General features: G+C 33.6%; 1 protein-coding gene across 6 annotated transcripts in view; it reads right to left on the bottom strand.

Moving 5' to 3' along the window:
* PTN (pleiotrophin) overlaps nucleotides 1-22,638 on the bottom strand; it is a 130,228-nt gene that overhangs the window by 30,015 nt on the left and 77,575 nt on the right. Inside the window, exon 1 of one of the 6 annotated variants that reach the window (XM_074267820.1) lies at nucleotides 11,472-11,611. The exons of 4 other annotated variants lie outside the window; for them this stretch is intronic. The gene's annotated coding sequence lies outside the window, so the exon portion shown is untranslated. Of the gene's footprint in view, nucleotides 1-7,948; nucleotides 7,968-11,471; nucleotides 11,612-22,638 lie in introns of those variants that run through there. One more of the 6 variants, XM_074267822.1, reaches the window with a different exon arrangement.

Here is a 22,638-nt window from a genome sequence, read left to right as displayed (position 1 = left end):
TATCCTGCTAAATGTTTCCAATCAACAGTTTAATTACCTAAGATCATGGTTGATATGCCTGAATTATTCTTCAAATCCCATTGTCCAAAGAGAGATGGATTATAGATCTAATGTGGTCCATAGTTAACAGAAGTACCATCTACTGGTGATCAATGCAAACATTACAAGCATAGTGCCTAAGGCATATAGCAATCAACATACACTTATTGTCTATTATGTGCCTAGCACTTTACTAGGTTCAGGGGGAATAGAAATACAAAAGCAAAAATCAGACTCTGCACTCAAGGAATTTATATTATAGTAGATATTCAATAATAACTCAAAATACATGCTTTAAATACAATGTACACACATAAATGCACACACATACACACAATGACATCCAATATTATATTCCCAATAGATAGCAGATCCTCTCATAAGCTAGAAATTATGTATAATACCTTTTTTATACTATGAGATAATCTATGTAAAACTTTTCAAATATATATATATACACACACAAATATACATATATATATATATATATATATATATATATATATATATATATATATATATATATATATATATATAATTGATGGTAGTCAGAAAAAACATGGTATAGAAACAACTAATAGTCAAAGAAACTTAAGTACCACTTCTATCTATAACACAAACTGACTATATGAATATTGGGAATGACATAGCCCTCAGTGCTCCAGACTGCTCTCTAAAATGATGAAATCTAGAAAGGTAGCAATCTGCATTGGTAAAAGGAAGTCCCTAATGAAGAGCAGAAGACAGGAGGAGGAAAAGAAGGAAGAGAAGGAAGAAAAGAAAGAGAAGGAGGAAGAGAATAAGTAGGAGGAAGAGGAGGAGGAAAAGGAAGAGAAAGAGGAAAAGGAGGAAAGAAATAATATAAAGAAGGGAAAGAAGAGGAAGAGAAGGAAGAATAGCAGGTACTATTATTACCTCAAGGTAATAATAGTCATGCCTGCATACAATAAGCATTCAATAAATATTTTTGATAACAAAATATCGAATATCTGATGTGAAACTGAAATTTGTATTCAGAAAAAAATGGTACATTTTCCAAAAATTCTTGGAAGTATAAATCCCTTTGCATCCTTTAGAAATGGATGATGACTAATCAGAGAGGGCTGAAGAAGATTCCTTTCTTCTCTAAAATACCTGGACCAGTTCTTTATAGCCCTGTTGCATAGAAAGAATTGGAAGATGTGTTCTTCAATTGGAATATTTGAAGGATTGACTAAAAGCTTGGTAAAAGCTAGGTACCAGGACAGGAAGGGACCTCTCATTCATATCTTCAGTCTTTATTCTCTTCTTGCTGTGCCTAAAGATCATCAAAATCAAATCGCGGGCTTTGTGCTTTGAGTATACTTTTTAACTTTTGCTCCCTCCATACCTTCCTCCCTTCTTCATGACATCCTACATATCTAAGTTAAGTGACTTTCCTTATTTGAGATAAAATGTGTCCACAATAAAGACTTATGGCTATTTACCATTGTTGATGAATTAGTTTCTTCTATAAAAATTTCCAATTCCCCTCCCTAATAGCTGCAACAAACTGGACATATATACACTTCTGATCTTATAGGGTTATTATAAGGAAAAGACCCTGCTGTCCTTAAAAATTCTATTTAAAAAAAGACAGAAGATACTAGTAGTAGTAGCAGCAGCAACAGTGGTATGTCAGAAATTCTATTTACAGAGGCAAATAGAGTGAGAATAAGACCTAATACAGCTCACTAAGTAATCAATAAATATCTTCTTGTGCTGCTGCTGATAGTTTTATATCATATAAGGCATCAAGTTTACTAACCCACTAAGATCCACTTACTTCTAAATCTAAGAAATATATCATTCCCTTTATCCCTTGTGGTTCTAATTTAATTTAGGAGTAGAATCCAGATAATATATGAGACTTTCTATGTTCTTTCCCACAGAAAGCTCAATGATTATCAAATATTGACAAAACTATTATCTAGTGCTTGTCATCAGCTAGAATCAATGGCTACTTCTTTCTTCTTCCAACTCTAGTACTTTACATTCCTTATATTAAAAGGCTCCCCTACATATTATATTATTCAGTAATATTCTGGATTTGACATTTTTAATCACTTGAATACTTTCTCCCAAAGATTTCAGCTTCATTCAACTTTCTTTTCTTCTCTTTCTCCCTTCCCCCCTTTGTTTCTTCTTTTTTAGATCCTTCCTCTTTCCTTCTCTTTCTTTCTTTCTTTCCTTCTTTCTTTCTTTCTTTCTTTCTTTCTTTTTTTCTTTCTTTCTTTCTTTCTTTCTTTCTTTCTTTCTTTCTTGCTTTCTTTCTTTCTTTCTTTCTTTCCTTCCTTCCTTCTTTCTTTCTTTCTTTCTTTCTTTCTTTCTTTCTTTCTTTTTCTTTCTTTCTTTCTTTCTTTCTTTCTTTCTTTCTTTCTTTCTTTCTTCCTTTCTTCCTTCCCTTCCTTCCTTCTTTCCTTTCCTTCCTTCCATATTTCCTTTCCCCCTCTCCTTCCTTCTTTCTTTTCATCTTTTCCTCTTTCTTTCTTTCCTTTTTTCTTCCTTTCCTCCTTCCTTCCTGCCACCTTCCTTCTTTCTTTCCTTTCTTTCTCTCCATATCTCTGTCTCTTCAGTTATGATAATTTTGCTTGTTAAGTTTTATACTTCGAGTTTCATTCTCAAAGAAAATTTGTCATTGACTCTTTGATACAAGTATAGTACCATAGACTTAGCAATGGAGAGGACCTTAGAATCCAACCGCTTCAGCTCTTTCATTTTAGAGATGAGAAAACTGAGGCCCAGAAAGTTCAAATAACTTTCTACAGATCACACAAATGCTTTTGAAGAAGGAGTTGAACTCAGACTTCTGATTCCAAATGTCAGGAAGACGTGAGTTCCAATCTGGTCTCAGATTCTTAATAACTATGTGATCCTTGATAAGTCACCCTGTCTGCCTCAATAATAATAATAGCACCTACTTCAAGTATTATTTGTAAAGCACTTAGAAGAGTACCTGGCCTATAATATGTGTTTAATAAATGCTTATTCCATCCATCTATCCAGTACACCATAATGTGTACATCAGAATGTCTCTCTATCTCCTAATTAATCTTTTCTTCTCTGGTTATGCTTATTGCTCTATGAGTGTGTATCCAAAACAATAACTTGAGAGTATCCTTGTACACAAGATATACAACCTGATTTGGTCAAACCAAGAACTACTTTACTTTTAACTAGGCTAGACACTGTCAGAGATAGAGGCATAGAATTTTTAACTCTTAAGTTCAAAGCATAAAAAAAAAAAATGAACCACCCTCCCCAAAAAGCCCTTCAACTTTTAGGAAATCAATGTTTTTTCTCCAAGAAAAATAGATCCAACCCTTGCTTTTATTTAGCCAAAGCACCCACGTTTCTATTCACTTTTGCTATCTGTTTGCAATTTAGTGGGAAATCTGTTTATACTGAAAGCATGTGGCCTTTTTACCTCTGCTCCCTATTAATCTTTGCAAAGATGTGTGGGCCTCTGTTTATTTTTCTTGGAAATTGCCTCTCTACTTCAAATGAAAGTCTCTGAGCACCAGGGAAAAATGAAGAAAAGAAAGAGAGAAAATTAAATCGAGCGAAGCAAGTATACTGTGTAAATGGATTTTGTTTTCCATCCATGAGATGATTGTGATAAGAAGGTATGTTTATTAAATCCTTTTCTGGAAGCTAAATTCGTTTAAAAAGGACAGAGCTTGACTGCATGCCTTTTTGCTGCTTTAATTCATTATAAATAAAAAGCAATCCGGGAATAACTTTGGGAATAGCCGGTTTTGAGAATGTCTTCTCACCATCTCTGTGCTCACCTAAACCTTTCCTATCTAGCTCAAGCCCTTGTCCACTAACTCTAGCACCTGCTCTCTCTCTTTTAAATTCATTTCAAATCTCTGTCATTCATTTTATAACCATTACATTCACTTGCATCGATTTTGGACTGGTAGTAGCATTGCAGTGAAAAGAATTCTGGGTCTGGAATCAGGGGATTTCTTTGATGAGTGGACTAGACAGTGCTTTTGATTTGTCTTCTGGGATGTGATTCCTCTTTTATTCCATCACCAGTGAACTAATAATTAAATGCAAAAACTTAACTAGAAATTCTTGTCTCCTGGGAGAAACTATACAATGTGTTTTCAACTGCTCTTCCTCATTAGAATTCAGACTCCTTGAGGACAGGGGACCAGGTTTTTAACCTTTCTTTGTACTTAGCCCAGTATAATAAGCACTTAGTAAATGCTTGTTGACTTTGGTTCAGTTAAGGAAATTGAGGAAACAATAGAGACTCCAGAAAACCTTCAAGCTTTTTCAGAGAAGAATATAGTCCAAAGACACAAGGAACAGAGTAGGACTGGATTGTTGAAGGCTCACATAGGAAGCCAGAAAAGGAAGGGAGACTGACTACATAGGACTTCCTGTTTTAACTTGTAAGTCCTTATTGTTGTTGTGGGGAATATGGTATGTCAGTCATGGTCAATTCTTTATGACCCTATTTAGGGTTTTCTTAGCAGAGATACTAGAATGCTTTGTCATTTCCTTCTCTAGCTCATTTCACAGATAAGGAAACTAATACAAACAGAATCAAGTGGTTTGTCCAGGGTCACACAATCAGTAAGTATCTGAGGACAGATTTGAATCAAGAAAAGAACTCTTCCTGTCTCAGCCCTAGCATCTATTACCACACATCACTGACCCCCCATCTTTTTTTTTGTTTAACTGAGTGTCAAAGTCAATTATTTCTATGCTACTTAAGTATTAAAGATGCTAACAATGTCTCTTTTGCATTTCAATAAATGGTGACAAACCTTGGTTTTGGTTTTTGGTTATAGTTTTATCTGGTTCTCACTAGATAAAATTCATGTGATTTGACAATACCTCAGACTACTTACTTGCCTAACATGAAAGGGGGGATAGATTAGCAGCAACTATATGATGTAATGTGTAGTATAAACACAGGGCAGAGCTAGCATTTCACTACCATCAGAACACATCTTCCATTATGTAAGAAGAGCTACTGGGACCTGCCTACTTCAAAAACTGAAGGTGGACATGACATTGGGAAGTGAAAAAAAATGAGAAATTAGCTAATTTCTTACTTTTTATTCAGATGCTTCTCAGTTTTATAACAAGAAGTCAAGCATAACTTTCCACTGATTATTGGATTTGGTTAAATGTGTGTGGTAAATCAGAGGAATTTTTTTGTATTGCCAATGAAAACTTCAAAATTTAACTAAAATAGCTAACTAACTTAAATACATTCATATTGCCTTGGATTACATTAAATTATTGTGTACTCATAAGCAAATATGCATTTTTATTTTACTCTCCTGCTGATCTCTAAAGTTCTGAGATTAGACTGATTGTGACATCATGGTATATAAGGGTAAATTAATAAGCAAACTCAGTGAGTGGGGCATCATGCTGGAAGAAAAGTAAATATAAGCAGGGGGCATTTTGGAAAAGAGTGTAGAAAAGTAAATGGGTTAGGAAAGGGGTTTTAGATGTTAATGATTACTTAAATATATTTCTTTATGTTGAAAGGACTTAATTTTTGAAAAATACATTTTGAAATCAATTCTCACATAGAAGAAATAGAGAGTCCTGTAGAGCCTGAATCAACCATTATTTTCTCAGGACCCAGTTATCAAACAGCAAATAATGACCCAATATATCTACAATTTCTTTTTTACATCCTTATTACATTTTCTTCATCTCTTTCATCAGAATGGCAGTGTGCTCTGCATACAGATGTTCACTGATTCTTCCCAACCATATCTTTGCTTCTTCCTCAGTTATGGATTTAAAAGTCTGTCTCTACCCTTGTTTCATTGGAGGTTGAGGAGGAGGAGTAGGGAGGTTCTGGATTCTCATTTAAACAGACCTTTTTAGAAATGGAATTTCTTGATGAGTCTATCAGCCTCTTTTAGTATGGCAGGGTCACGTAGCTGCTTCATTTAAGCAATCAGACACAGCAATCCAGAAATAAAGTTTGACAATGTACAAACATCCTTCCTTTTAAGTAAATTTCTTTTCAGAATTTCAAGATTGCAGAATGGTAAACTAGGGCACCTAATTCATTCTACAGAAATCAAAGCCTCAGATGTAAAGAATTTTTCAGCTGAAATACAGAGAGCATATTCTATACTACAGAGGCACCTGCTGGACAAGTGAGATATTGTAGCCCATTTCCGTTAGCCATTGTAAAATTCTTGGAGAGAAAAGTGATAGAAGCCAATTCCCGGACCTGTGAAGGTGACATTAAGGATCTCTAGTCATGGAAAAGAGGGGTAGTGATAAAGTCAAAAAGAGAAAACTAGAGCAGATAAAAGGCCCTAGACCATGAAAAAGACTTCAAAATGCTCCCAGTAGCAGAAAAGTAGGTCTCCGGCGTAATCACTATATTCTTAATAAAATCTGATGCTTTCTCTAAATTGTATATTAGTGATATTTTGAAGTTCTTAGATTGGTTTGTTCTTTTCAAAGGGTTTCTCTTGTCCATATCTCATAACAAGGGACTCACCAAAGGTCAGAGGAGTCAGTCAAACCATCTGTTTTAGATACATGAATATACAGCTACTATGTGAGATATTTAATTTCAACACCATATCCATACCCAATAACCTCATCTCACGAGCACTTCAGCTGGCACACTGTCAGTCCTCATCATAGTTCTAGAATTCCTTTATCCAGCAAATATTTTGCATTTGAGACTGTATTATACATGGACATCTTAGAAATGTACTTTTTTTTTTTTTTCCTGAGGCAATTGGAGTTAAGTGCTTGTCCAGGGTCACACAGCTAGGACGTGTTAAGTGTTTGAAGCCAAATTTGAACTCAGATCCTCCTGACTTCAGGGCTGGTGCTCTACCCACTTCACCATCTAGCCGCCCCAGAAATGTACTTCTAGTTGGCTGTGTTGCCTCCTTAGACTATGTTTATTTGTTTCTCAGTCCTGATCTTCCTGTCCTTTGGTTAGGACATGAACTTCAAATTAGCTCAGCTGAACTCATTTTTCCATAGACCCACATACATGGATTTATATGTAAAACTGTCTATACACACAGGGACAAATATACTTAAAGCAACTCACAATCCTATAGAACCTTTTACCATGGAACTAGAGGAGTGAGCTAGGAAGGAAGAAATAAAGAGCGGGATGGGGAGAAGGAGGAAAGGATAGACAGTCAGAGACAAAGACATAAAGACAGAGAGACAAAGACTTGGACAGACAGGGAAGGAGAGAGACAGAGTGACAGAGAGATTGAGAGAGGAAGAAGGAGGGAGGGAGAGAGGGAGAAATAGACAGAAGGAGACACACACAGAGAGAGAGAGAGAGAGAGAGAGAGAGAGAGAGAGAGAGAGAGAGAGAGAGAGAGAGAGAGAGAGAGATTCTATAACCCCATCATAAATGAAGCTACATGATTGTAAGTTTTGCTATCCATCTCTGTACATATGTATTGTTAAATCCCTAAATCTAACAGGAAATTTTGGAGAAAAAAATCAGTGTTATCAATATTTTATTGCATTCAAGTATGCTTTTAGTGCAAAAGAATAAAACTTTGTAATTACTATTTTTGAACTACAAAAGAATTCCCTTTATCCAACTTTTAATGAGTTTAGTATTTATGAATACTGTTTACTCTGAACTGGGCACCAGGAAATCAGGCACTAGACCTGGTTCTGTGGCTAAGTAATTGTATGTATTTAGGCAAGTCATTTTTTCTCTCTGAGTGTTACCTTTCATATTTGTAAAAGAGAGGAAATGGATGGACATAATCCTTAAGCTCCCATGTAACTCTGTGATATTATGCAAACTATCAAATTATGTACATTAGGTTCATAAGATAAGTGAATGAACAAAGAAATGCTGCAGCCATCTTTTCTGGGACTACTTCATTCACTTCATACTCACCCTGCCAGTCATTCCCCAGAGGATAAATGATGCTACTCTCTCTTTTGAGTCTTGTGAGAGAAAAAGAAAAAAAAGCAATGTTGGTGTTTCTTCAATATTATTTTTAAGAGCTATGGCAAGATAGTGGTTTTTTTTTTTTAACAAAAAAAAAAAGAACTTTGATAGGTTTATGATAGGTGGTATGATTTTATTTCATTGGATGAATGAAATGAGATATATTTCAAAGTGGTCACTAAAGAACTCTCTTTTGTTTATTTGTTCCATGATAATTATTGAAAAATTTGACTGTTTTCACCAAGCTGAATGCACTTCTAAAGAATTTCAGTGCACTATTTAAGTTTGTTCTGGGAGACAGTCTTCCATTTTAAAGAGAAATAATAGCAGAAAAAAATTTAAATGCATATTTTCTCTCATTATAATTGTTTTCATTGAAATTTGCTGTTCAGGTAGCACTTACATATTTAAAATATAGAACACAGTATACAGATCAGAGAACCATTATTATAACAATGATAAAAGGACTGGTTACCATAGGATTCAAATTTATAAGTGATGCATAAGTAATATAATTTTTATCAAAAAATATTTTTGAATGTCTACTATTGGTAAACCAATGCGCAACTAATAAAAACTTTTATACTCTATATTTAATAGAATTCTCCATGTATTAAATCACTTGAACCTTATAATAATCCATAATATGATAATAATGATGATGTATCTATTATTTATAGAATGCTGAAAGTTTTCAAAGGTAAATACTATTATCTCTATTTGACAGACGAGTAAACTAAGGCCAAGGGGCATGAGTGAATATGATGACAAATCAGTTAAATGTCAGACACTGGACTTTAGACCAAATATTATTGATCAAAAACCCAGTACTTTATCTCCAACTAGTCTACCTCCATAGTTCTCTAAGCCAGACAAGAAGGAAGATAGAAAGAAATGGACAACATAGCCCCAGCTCTCCATTAATTTACATCTACTTAGGGCCATATATATTGAAAAAATTTAAGTTGGCTAAACCGTAATTAAAGTTCCATAAAATTCTACATTTTTTTCTTATCACTTCATTATCATTCTCTTCTCACTGATCTTCTATCATATAATCACCCTATCATCATTAAATTCCAAAGGCACAATTATAGGCTGCACTAAGTTTTGTTTGTTTGTTTGTTTGTTTGTTTGTTTGTTTTAATAATCCAGATTGTAAGGAAAGGTAAGGCTTATATTTGTGTAACATAACAGCAAGTTTTTTTTTCATATTAATTACAATAAATGACATTTAAATAAGGCTTTTAGGTTTTCATGGGGCTTTAAATAAATTTTCACTGATGATTTAAGAACAATCCTATAAGATGGGTACTAACAATGTTATCAAACCCATTCATTGAGGCTTAAAGAGGTTAAGTAACATGAAAATAGTCACACAGCTTTTTATGCCAAAAATAAGAATAAAGACCAAATTTCCCCAACTTTAGGCACACTGCTCTTTTAACAATATCACACTTTCTGAAATGAAGATTCCCTAAGTATTCTTCCCCCCCCCAGAAAGTATTTAATCTAAATGTAATGACATTTTATAACAAAAGTATAGAAGTATCTTGAAAAAAATAATAATATCCATTGGCCCTGGAGTTATGCAAAGACATAACTTCAAATATGGCTTCAGACACTTACTAATTGTATGTGACTATACCGGTTCCTTTAGCTTCCAGAACTATAAAATTGGAATAATATCATTTACCTTCCAGGGTTGTTGGAAGGATATATATATATATATATATATATATATATATATATATACATATATACATATACATATATACATATGTATATATATGTATATATATATACATATATATATACATATACATATATATATATGTATATGTATATATATATGTAGCATATTTTGCACAGTGCCTGGACCAAAGTGAATGCTTTTATAAATGCTTATTTCCTTCTTTTCTTCCTTCTCATATTTGTTCTTCCCTCCTTCCTTTTTTTCTTTTCCCCTTCTTCCTTCCTTCCTTCTTTCTTTCTTCATTTCTTCCTTGATTCCTGCCTTTCTTTTCTTCTCTCCTTCTTTCCTTCCTTAATTTTTCTTTCACTTTTTTTCTTTCTCCCTTTTTTCCTCCCATCCTTGTTTGACAACGAAGAGATTACGCAAAAGTGTTATAAACCAAATATATTTTTTAAAACAAGACTATCTAATTTTGTTACCCAGGTACTGACCTCAACAGAAAGTTACACAAAACAGCAAGTCTAGAGTAACATCAATGTTCAAGTTCAAATTTGACTTGAAAAATGAAATTAAGGATTCATTACCAAAAAATTCTAGAATATTTTGCAAATAAAAAAAGATTATTCCTGTGGCATTTCTATAGTTGCCTATTTTATTCCTGTTCAGAAAAGTGAATCAATTAAAATATAATTAGGAAAGGAGTGAATGACATTCTTCTGGATAAAATAAAGATAAGATTGTCCATACCTATGTATATTTGTAAACTAGTTCATATGCTGATGAGAAATAAAATTTTCAGGATTTACTGATATTGTGCAGATGTTCTTGGTTGTCAGTACAAAATATAATCTTATCAAAGGATTATAATATAAGTGCCAACTCCTATTTATAAAAGCAGATCATTTTTTATGAGTTAGGATTCCTTCTTTTCCCCCCAATATCAAGAATAAAACCAAAAACCTAGTCAAGGATAATTATAAAGAATTTATTTGTAGAGCTAAATGAAAGCATAGCTAAGTCTCTTTAAAGAAGTCATCTTATGATATTTTTATTTTTTCATATTTTAAATTTATTTATTTAACATTTCCTCCCCTTACCTTTAAACCATTTTTACATTTGTTTTAAAAACTTTTGTGTTCCAGATTTTCTCCCTCATACCCACTCCCAGCCCCTATTAGGAAAGCGCATGTGAAATTACGCAAAACAATTTCCTAAAGAAAGAGAGAGAATGTCTCAATCTGTATTCAGGCAGAATCAGTTTTCTGGGAATGGATAGGATTTTTCATCATTAGTCCTTCAGACTAGACATAGATCATTGTACTACTGAGAATGGCAAAGTCATTCACAGCTGATCATTGGGATTTTTCTTTAAAGGAATGATCATTCAAATTATTGTAGCTTTCAAGATTTGAAGCAATAGTGTTACTGCTGCTTAAAGACACTATTGTTTTATTTACATGAGGGGTTTTTAAAGTAAAATTTTAGGAGAAAAAGTGAATCTGACTTCTAGATTAAAATTAGAAGTAGATTTGTAAAAAGCTAGAAATCTAAATGAGTTATTAATAGATAATATCTAATATTTTATTTAAATTGATGTTGTAAAGGGTTTTGTCACCAAAAAGTTGGTCAGATTAGACTTTTTTTTAAGTCCCCACTTTTAAACTCCTCTCCCCCAAGAGAATTATGTTCCTGAAGTAGAACAATTGCAACTAAATCTATCAGACAAGAAAACCAGAAGTCCAGCAAGGTAACAAAGAACCTAAATATACTCACTCAGCAATCTTCCCTCACCAGCTTCCACTTTCCTGGAGAGTGAACAAATGCATCACAGGCTTGTGCTTGGAACCTACTCAAGGATTTTCCTCTTGCTAAAGACATACTGCCAGTACATCTCACTCCTTACTCATCCCTCATCCTGTTCAAACAAACAGGAGATAACAATTCTGCCCAGAAAAGAGAGGAGGAGAAAAGAGGAGAAACTCAGGCTTTTTGCTGCATGGTAAATAAAAACAGCTACAAAGAAGAGGAATAAATTGCCACATCTCTAAAGATCTTTTTTTTTTTTTTTAAAGATAGGCCCATAAGGTAAAAATAAGGGGAAGTAAAAAAAGAAAGAAAGAAAAAAGACAATCAATGTATTTTGTAATACAAAAATGCAAAATGAAAGGGTGTACAAATGGGGAGAGGGGAGGTGAAGGATGAAAGGTACTGTGTGAGGTATCCTAATCATGTCCATGGGTGTACAATGGAAGTCTCTCAATTAGAAGAGAATAAAAGAGAGGCAAGATGGAAGAAAAAAAAGATTGAAATAGGAAGAATGAAAGAAGCATCTGGGAACTAAACAGAGTTTATGGAACTCAGAACAGCAGTCCCACAAGTAAAGAGTTACTTGTCTATAATGGGAGATGGGGAATTTAAAAATGAATCTCTTCCATAGAGTGTGGGTGCACAAGGAGATCGTTTCCTTTGAGAGGGTGTTACTCGCCCAGGAACAACATCTATGGCCTAATAATGGGCAACATGGTTCCTGGAGACAACTAATATCCAGAAGGATAAATAAACTGGACCCAGAAATGAGATTACCTGGAAAATGTGAAGGAGAATGATCATACAAATAGCAGGGGCTCTAAAAGTACCAGAGACTTTCTGTCAAAAGATAATTTCTACCTTGGTACAATACTTCTATCCTTAATATTATATATCACTTATAAAGTGATACTTCTAAAAATGAGACACATCAATTAAAAAGGATGATGGTGTAAGATATATGGAAGAAACAGGAAAGAAACTGGTTAGAAAAGGAAGTCACAATTGTACCTTCAGAAGCCTTTATTACATGATAAATGCAAAGATATTTTAGTTAAAATTAATAATCATAAGTATGATTAATCAAATAAAATTTATCTGAAAATAAAAATAACTATTGAAGATAATAAAATAAATTTTCTTAAGACAAAGGGTAAAATAAAATAAGAAACAAAATAAATTCATGGGGAAGAGATGGAGGGGGGGATTACTAACCAGATAATTGAAGGGAGATGAAGAGGAGAAAACTAAGAATCTAAAAATAAAGAAGCAGAAGAAATCAGTAAATTAAATAAAACTCTAAAACAAAGAGTAGTGATGACAAATGGAAATGGAGGAAGTGGGAGAAGAGACTGTGGGAGTATATAATTGAATAAAAGTAGATTAAGCAAACTAATCATAGGGACAATGTACTGACTTGAAAAAGGAAAGGGAAAAACAACAAAATCATAACCAAATTATTGTTTACTCTTGCCACTGTCTTCAAAATGAAAGCAAAGGACTCTGGTATGGAAAAAAATTTCTTAATTGAAATGAAACCATTACATTATTTCACATGGATCTTTGATGTTGAACTCATTTGTGCCATTTTGTTAATTGTCTGAATTTTTCCTCGCCATTTTCTTCTTTTGATTTGGAGAGAAGAGGAAGCAAGGAACTAGAATGGGAATTGGATTTAACCCTAAAGTAATAAACTAAAAAGAGGGTGAATGACTAACATGAGAAAATGGGAGAGAAGAGGGTAACTATCAGTGGCTTTACCGTCACAACATCCTGTTTCTCTTTGAAAAAGAGTAGAGTTAAGAGGAGAGGATTAAACACTAAAAGATATAGTCATTTAATGCTATGGAAGGAAAGTGCATGTTTCCCTTTCTCAAGTGTTTCATCTCTCCTCCAGATTTCCATTTTCTCTGTCTCGCTGTCTCTCTACCACTCTCACAGTCCTTCCTCTGAGCTCTCCCTTAACCTTTCTTACACCCTCATTAATAAAGGCTTAAATAATGTTAAAAATTAAAATACAAATGTGAAAATTTGATGTTTTTGTGTATGTTTCAACCATCATATTTTCTCTTTATCTCTTATTAATCTTTAACTTTGCCATCTGTAGCTTGAAGCCTGAAGGGAATGAAAAGCAATAACTATTACCATACAGCATTTAACAATTTTCCAAGTGCTTTTGTCATTAGTAAATCCACACACATCATCTTCTCTTTAGGATTATTTTAATTGTGGAAAAAGATAGATATTTAGATAGGAAAAGTTATCTCAATCTCTAAGAGTCTTTGAACAACTTTGAAAAAGTTATACAACAAAGTTGTACAGAGTTAGAATGAACAATACTCTTAAATCTATATGTAATTCACCTTTGTAAAGTATTTCCAAAGTCCATTCAACATTCACAAGCTCTATTTGTCCTCAAAACGATTCCTATTTTCTATGGTTCTACAAATCTAGTTCCAACACACATACATACCCCATAATTACACCACAAAAATATGGAATATATATATATATATATTTATATTATATTTCAAGATAAATGGGTATATATGTGTGTGAATAGATTCCTAACACCCATTCTATTCTTCTTGCCTCCCAAAATGATAGCCCTTACCCCAAAAAGTCAGAATATGCCATGTACTTTTTTTTTTTAATTAATTCCTTAATTTCTTATATGGCCTCTTTTTATTTAACCTATCATACTTCAATGAGTGTTATCATAGAATATAAATAAAGGCCAAAGTGAATAAAAATGAGATGCACATATTTTCCCCATAATGCTGTCTATTAATTTGTCCATCCAACACAAAGGACTCATGGGTCCAATGTTTGCTGCCCACTCCAAGGAGAGGGGCAGATTCCCCTCCCCCATCTTTCCCACACCACTAGAAAATGGCCAAATTAGGGCCTAAGGAAACCTGACATAGAGAAGTGTTTTTTTGGTGAAAGGCTGGGTTATTAATGCCTTGGCCTGTCTGAGGGAAAGAGCCCGGGAATCTGTGCACAATTGCTCAGGAAGCTATTTGGATCAAAGAGAACCTCTCTATCAGGAGCGGAAGAGGTGAAACTTGCCAATTTTGATTTGCACGCCTTTCACCCACCATTTCCAAGGGATTCAGCTCATACAACCTCCAGCTTTTATTTAGGACTGAGCTCATTGACTGGGGGAAAAAATCAAGGAAAAGGCTTGATTGCTTATTCAAAGGGTGGCTCTGAGAAAGGGGCAAGTCTTGTTACAAACCTGGCAAGCTTGTCTGATTATGAACTCAGAGACTTCATGTTCAACCATTAAATCTTGTCCACTTATTTTTAAACTCCATTTGACTATAAATGAAAAGCTTGATCATGAGAAAATATGATCAAATATAGAATAAAAGAGAATTGTTAGAATTCAGATATTTTAGAATGTTAAATTCTGATTATAGCTAGTCATATTGCTGATCAGTCAACCTCTCTTCCCTAGTCTCTCCTTCATATTCTACCTATCTCTCATAGGAGAAAGATTAGACTTACTCTACTTGGTCTCAGAAGGTAAATTATAAGAAAAAGTTACAGGGAAGTATATTTTAATGGAATTTATAGAGAAGCTTGCTCAAAATTAGATCTGTGCAAAAATGGAATGGGTTGCCTAAAGAAGTGGTAAAGTCCTTAATATTAGAGTAGCAGGCAAAGACTGAATGATCATTTTATTAAAAATAATGTGATCAGGATTCATGCTTTATACTTGAAATTTTAAAAAAATATTTGAAATTTTTATGATTAGTAAGATTCCTTTTGAATGTAAGATACTATAATTCATTTCAAAAGAATTAGTATTAATGTTTCCATGCCATTTCTTTTGAAATAATTAATGAGAATCAATGAAACCTAGTAGGTAAAATGATACATAATCATGAATTGTGAGTCAAAAAATAGTATGGGGAAGTCTTGCTGGAAAATATTTCCAAAAAATAAAATGACTGTAAAGTATCTTTAATTCTAACTCTTATGATCCTATGACCTGAGGAAGAAAAACTGCAGCATCACCTAGTAATTCCCAGAATATAAAAGCCAAGAAATCAGCTAGTAATAGTACACCTGGATCCAGTGTTTATAAATAAATGTACAAAGCATGAGAAACAAGCAAAATTAACTAAATATCCCCAAACAAAGGAAGTAAATTTGACAAAAGTTGCACTGAGACTTAGTGAGATGGGGCTTATTCCTGGAATATAACCTAGAAAAAGTACACCTTATTCAAAAGGAAGAGACCAAATAAAATGGCTGATGAATTATAAGGAACTATATTAATAAAAAGAAATCCAAGAATCATTATGGAAAACATGGTGAAGAGCATTTGGTTGAAGATCCATGGATAGATCAAAGAATCATAGGACTGGAAGAAACCACAAAAGTCAATTAATCCAACCCCCTTGTTATGCAGATAAGAAAAATGATGCTCAAGAAGGCTGAGTGACTTTCCAGGCTTTGAGTATTAGAAGTCTATGTAAATAAGAAAGGAGTGGAAGAATGAGCATCACCTGAACTTCACTGTATTGATGCTGATTGAAAAGAGCAGAATCAAGAGAACAATTTATACTCTCTTATATTTTCTCTAAATTAGATAGAACATATCTGGAATAAAAATTCTATGCATTACATCTTTGCTGATAAAATACAAGCTGTCCAAAAAAAATCCATCAAAATTGTGAAACATTAGAGAAAATCATATCATCTGATGAATAACTAGAAAAAAATGAGTGCATGAGTGCATTAAGAATACAAAAGAAGCACAATAGTTCTCTCAAAATGGAGGTTTTGAGAGGAATTAAACAATGGGAAAAATTTTAGTATAGTAATAGTTTCTCTGAACCTTTATGCTCTTGCATCAGATTCTGAAATTCCTCCCAGAATAGGGAAGAACAGGTTTAGGAGGAGTTTAGGAATAGACACATAAGGTTGGAAGTCCTATTGTGACTTCAATTTTACAGATAAGAAAACTGACATTAAAAAAGCCTAAGTGACATGACCAAAGTCACACAGAGAATATGAGGGAGAATTTTTAACCCATATCTTTGTGACTCTGTGTCTAGCACAGTATATTACTATTTCTACTTTTCATCAGCAGCTCTCACCGATATCCCATGGTGTCCTTCCTACTCCTTCCCCTTCTGTCTGGCAAATAGCTACTTAATAAATGCTTATTGAATTAAATTGCATTGAACCTAACAAGGCATACTGATTAGAATGAAATCCCTAATGAGGATTGTCTCCACTGCTAATTGTTTTAATCTTGATTAAAAATTTTACTTTAAAAAAAAAGACTCATGATAGCTACATTTGAATATGCTATCCAGTAGGAGAACTGAAGGAGATCTTAAAAGATCAGTTAATCCACCTCCCTTTTTCTATAAATGAGGAAAATGTAATCCAAAGGATTTAAGAAAACGTCCCATGCTCTCACTGAGTAACTAGAACTCTTTACTTTTCTAATCAAACATTTCCTAGATGAAGTCAAGAGCACAAATTATTAAACTGAGATCTACAGACTACAAAGAGGTACAAGCATAGATTTCAGAGGCTCCATAAACTTGGATAGTAAAACAATCACATCTTTATTTCCATTGACTTCTAAATGAATTATAGAACTTCCTTCAATTATGAATGTAGGCAACAAAATATATTCTGAGAAAGGAGTCCATAGATTTTTGTCAAATTGTATAAGGAGTTGATGACTCAAAAAATTAAGAACCTCTGCTATAGAGAGAGGACCAATATTTAGGTATAGTCAGAAGAAAAGCAGTAGCCTAACAGAAGCATGAACTCATGTCATTGAAGTGGAAAGTATTGAAGAAAATATTATAATGAAGTCCCTTGGCAGAGTTGGGTATTTAAATGTTGTTATTAGAGGGAGTTTAATATCTTGGCACTAATTTCCAGTAAGGAAAGGGAAGTTCTTGAGTACTTTTGGTGAGGCAAAAGTAGAAGTAAGATTTTCTACAGAATCAAAGAACCTGAATTCACATCCTTCCTTCTTCCATGTTTTATTACTCATGGCCTAAGGCAAGATACTTAATTGCCTAATTTTCATTTCCCTGGAAAATCAGAGATTTGAATATTAGATGATTGCTAAAGATGTTTTTCTCTCTGGTTCTAAGATTCTAAATATATATATTTTACATGTAAGTTATCATTTTTATTCTATTGTAGACTACTTAGACTCAATATCCATGTTTCTATCACACTTCAGGTCAACCTTTTGAGGCATAGGTCCTTTTTACAATTTTGATTTTGAAGGGAAATTGTGGTGTTTCATGGTTCACAGCTAAATAGCAGGAAAAGTTATATTGGTGTTGGAAAGATAAATTCCAGTAAAGAATGTTCTACAAGGTAAATAATGAAGTCCCAGTTGTTGAAGCCAATTCAAAAAGACACTTATCTAAGTTGGTTCAAGCACAGGCTTAACTAACTAGTGACAGGAGAATGACCTAGATAATATCTTAAGGCCCTTCTTAAATCTATGCTTCTGTGATTTCTATAAAGGCACCTTCAGTTCAGCAGCACAATTCAGATTTTAATTCCTCACTAAACTGGCAGCAAAAGCTGCTAACACCACCTGTAGCATGTCAGAGCCCTGAGGGGAATTTTCTGATGTGAACATAGGCCCAACATTTCTTTAACAGGCATTTTGGTGGCTAGTCTTTGTGGAACCCTGTATAAGGTCTGATAAGAACATTTGACAAAAATTACCTTCCATAGACTATAGTAAAACATCTTTATAATGAACACTGAATGCAAACAGATCTGTCTTTCTCCCCACCTGAGATTTCTCTTCTATGTGAAGAATGCTTTCAGTTATGTAGCTCTTTATCTAGTGAGACTTTCTGGTTAAGCCCTTCAAAGACATAAAATAATGAGAAATAGGGAACCAGAAAGAAGAGAGGGCAGGTAAAAAAATAGTTCAAACTGAGAGAAAGAGACAGATTATCCATGTCCTTTATAGATACATAGGGTTACCACATTATCTCTCTAAAATGATGTTGAGGAGGAGGAGGAGGGCCCATCTTGAGGTCCAAGTGAACAAAAGAGAGTTATACTTTCTAGATCACAACTTGGTTCATTTGGGGGAATTGCTAGACTTGTAATAAAAAAGACTTGATTCAAATTTTAATTTTACTTGCATTATCTTAGGGAAGTTACAAAAAATGTAAAGGCTTCAGTTTCCCCCTCTTTAATATGAAAGGGGTTGGACTGGGTAAATTCTAAAATCCTTCCTAAATTTTAATTTTTGAGCATAAATTTAGATTCAACTAGGTGCTAATGTGTTACACCATCACCCTCTGCTGGCTGATTGCAAACTTCAGCTCCGGGGGCTTCTTAAACAAGAATGGGGCAATAATCAGAAGGGGTGAGAGTCTTTAAAGGGTGCTGGTTCTCTCCATACTTTATATCACACTTCATTCCTCTTTCATTTTGTTCTGAAGAATTTATTTATCAGGAACCAAAACAATTTCACTTTTAGAGCAAGAAGAAAGATTTCAGATCCTGAGACTCTTACCCATCTCTCTGCAATGAAGATACACTTCCTAGAGTCTCTGGATGAACCACATAAAAGGTTCATATGGATACAATATTAAAAGTAACACTGTACTGTTAAGTATTGGGGACTTTTTATAACCTTGAAAATGAGGGAATTGTACCATTATTTTCTACAGTTCTCAGATTAAATGCAATTGTGTTTGGGAGTGAATGAGGAAGAAAAAGAATGGAAGATTTGGTGAGGGTAAAAGGGGTTAGATTAGTAATAGAAAGATCATACCAACTACCATACAACTGGAAGAATGAATGATTAACTTTTATAAGAATGAAAGGATGGCAACAGAAAGCAATACTCAAAGAGAGCTAGATATTAACCACTTACCCAAACAAATGATAACTAGATTTAGGGTAGCTTCAGATCACCTGTATAAATATAAGCACTGGGATAGTCAACATGGCATAGTGAATAAAAAATTACCTCAAAACCTCAGGAAGACCTGGATTCAAGTCCTATCTCTAGCATCTACTGGCTACCTCATTCTGATCAATTTATTTAATTTTTCAGTACTTTAAAAACTCTCTAAAATTGGACATTACATAGAAGATGTCAACTTACTTTGATAAAGGAAGTTTCCTCTACAACAATGAACAGGTTCGGTCCTTACTCCCTATTGATTAAGCAACTAATAATGGGTGCAGAATATTAGACTAGACTAGTTAGGAAAGACATACAATTCCTTCCCTCAAGAGTTTATAATCAAGAGGAAAGGACACCTACGGTTTACCAAATATACAATATTGAGAAGCAATAAATAAGACAATGATAATAAATCAATTTCAGAAAGAAGGCAAGAATTACTTAACTTTTTTTTCTTTTTAGAGTATTTATTTATTTTCCCAAATATATGCAAACATAGTTTTCAACATTCACCTTTGCAAAACCTTGTGTTCCAAATTTTTCTCCCTCCCATTCTCTAGCTCCCTCCTCAATATAGGTTAAACATGTGCAATTCTTCTAAACATATTTCCATATTCATCAAGTTATGCAAGAAAACCAAAGGGAAAAAAATGAGATGGGGAAAAACACGAAAACAAACAACAATAGCAAAGGTGAAAATGCTAGGCTTTGATCCACATTCACAATTCTCTCTCTGATGTGGATGACACTTTCCAACACAAATCTTTTGGAATTGCCTTGAATCAACTCCTTGTTGATAAGAGCCAAGTCCATCACAGTTAATCACCACATGTAGCTTCTGTGTACAATATTCTCTTGGTTCTGTTCACTTCACTCAGTATCAGTTCATGCAATACTTTCTGACATCAGTCTGCTTATCATTTCTTAGAATATTCTATTACATTTATATACCATAATTTATCCAGCCATTCTTCAAGTGATGGCCATCCCTTCAATTTCCAGTTCCTTGCCACTACAGAAAAAACTTCTACAAATATTTTTACTGCTTAACTTTCAATATGCATGATTACTAAGAAAAATTATTTCCATACCAGAAATATAAAACAAAAATGGTAATGAGGGATTGAACCCCAAAATAGAAAAAAGTATCTAACACCAAAAAAGCTTCAAGATAACTTAAATAACATAACATATGAAAGATTTCTAAGTTTGGATTGTGAAACTAGCAATCTTTGAAAAATCATGGAGTTTAGGGGGGTATGCTTCAAAATAAGAGGTGAGCAAATACTATATTGAATTTTAAAAGTGAATTTGACTTCAATTGCTGGCAAAAATTCTACAATATATTATTAAATGCAAGATTAATGAGCATGTAGGAATAAATAATCACTTTTACTTAGGATGAGTTCAAGAGGGAGAAGCAGAAAGAGAAGAGGATAAACATTTACATAACACTTATTATGTACAAAGCATTGCAGTAAACACTTTACAAATATTATCTCATTTGACCCTCACAACAATATTATAAAGTTATTACTGAAGCAAACAGAGGTTAAGTGATTTGTTTGGAGTCATATAGCTAGTGAGCATCTGAGGCTGGATTTTAACTCATTTTCATGACTCTAGAGCCAACATTGCCTACAAATAATCCTTGTCTATTTTAATTTAATTTTTAACAGTGTTACATAACTAACCTGCTAATCAAGAGAATTCAAAGGGCATAGTATGTGTCTATGGGTATATAAACATTAACAAAAACATAGTGTATAGCTAATTCCCAATAGGATTTGTGACGTTTAATTAGCTGAAGGTTTTCTCATGGAATTTTTACTCCAGAACAGTTGCTTTAAAAAATATCCAGAGGAAAGACTTATATAGCAAAGCCAAAAAAAAAAAAGATAAAAACACTTTAAGGTTATAAGGAAATTCGATTAAAATAAAACTAAACCAAAATTAAACCAGACCAAACTGACGCTAAACTGAACTTTTGCTAAGGTTTTAAAACCTTAGTAGGAGTCATTGACTATATTCAAAATGAATTTCTCCAGATTGGAGCACTGATGCTAAGGACATAAAAGAATTGAAGATACAAAAGGAGGAAGTGAAATCAATGTCAACTGAACATGGCATATCTGAAAAATTAAAATCAAGGTATCACTGGATTTTAGGTATAGCATGTTAGAATTTATATTAGCAATGAAGAATCAAGAATCTCTGGGTTCAATCCAAACTCTTTTACTTATAAGCTATGTGACCTTAAGAAATTTAACTACTACCTGTGCCTTAGTTTCTTCATCTGATTTTTTTAATAAAGAAATTAAAAGAAAGGTGAGGGTGGAAAGTTAGCATTGCAGCACTCAATGGAAAGTACTTGATAAAGAATAAGAGAATTTGGTTGTGAGCTCTACCTTTGCTGCTTGTTGAGTGACATTTTTTTTGCCTCATATTAAAACAAGGGTTCTTAAACTAGGGTCCATGAACTTAAGAAAAAAAAACTGTTTTGAGAACTGTATTTCAATTGAATTGGCTTCCTATGTAATACTATGTATTTTATCTGGTACATTTATTATAATTTTCTGAGAAGGGATTCATAGTCTATAAGAGATAACTGCCTGGTCCCATAACACAAAGAAGGGGCACTGCACTTTGCCAGACATAGTTTTCTCATCCATAAAACGGTTGGATTAAATGATTTTTAAAAAAGAATCTCCTAGCTATAAATCATAAGGCTAATACTATTCAATCCTTTGGGTCTCTTCCAAATTGGTAGATCTAGGATCCAGTTTCTTCTCTAAGTTGCACTAATGTCTTTGGACCACAATTGACTCAGACCTAATGACTAAAAGATGCCTATTGAGGTGAGATTTAATCTGCCAGATTAAATGCTGGATCTTTTTCCCACCTGTATTGGAACTGGAGTAAAGGAAATATAATTATCCTTCTAAGATAAAGAGCATCCAGACTCAGGCTGTTTTTAGGAAGCACATCTATGTAAGTACAGGTGTGACAGGATAGCAGGCACCTAATAAATGTTGCTTGATTGATTGGTTGATAAGTGCAGATAGTGAAAACAGTTGAACATCAACCCCTCTTGGCCTAATGCCCAGCTCTATTCCTAAGTACCCATATCATCAGGACTATATCAGAACTTCTCAGTTTTATTAAGTGTTAAGTGGTTTTTGCAATTCCGGTTATGTA

The sequence above is a fragment of the Sminthopsis crassicaudata genome, chromosome 5 (assembly GCF_048593235.1).
Source record: "Sminthopsis crassicaudata isolate SCR6 chromosome 5, ASM4859323v1, whole genome shotgun sequence".
Classification (NCBI taxonomy): Eukaryota; Metazoa; Chordata; class Mammalia; order Dasyuromorphia; family Dasyuridae; genus Sminthopsis; species Sminthopsis crassicaudata.
The sequence above is the reverse complement of the archived record's forward strand: the minus strand, read 5'-3'. Positions and strand labels throughout refer to the sequence as shown.